Below are 303 nucleotides of genomic sequence, written 5' to 3' on the forward strand. Positions count from 1 at the left end.
TACTCAAATACATGCTGCTGCTGCTGCTGCTGCTGCTGCTGCTGCTGCTGATGCTGCTGCTGCTGCTGGGCAGGCTGCAGCAACGGGTTACGCGCACGGCTGTGCTGTGGGGTGCTGCAGCAGCAGCAGCAGCTGTTGCTGCTGTTGCTGCTGCTGCTGCTGCTGCTGCACGCGGCTCAGCTGTCATGCGTCTGCCTGTGTGGTGGCGGGGAGCAGAGTTTAGGCCGCTGCATGCAGCAGCAGCAGCAGCAGCAGCAGCGCATGCACTGCTGCTGCTGCCGCAGCAGCAGCAGCAGCAGGAAG

This window comes from Eimeria mitis, genomic scaffold (assembly GCF_000499745.2).
Source record: "Eimeria mitis Houghton genomic scaffold, Emh_scaff1343, whole genome shotgun sequence".
In the NCBI taxonomy this organism is placed as follows: domain Eukaryota; phylum Apicomplexa; class Conoidasida; order Eucoccidiorida; family Eimeriidae; genus Eimeria; species Eimeria mitis.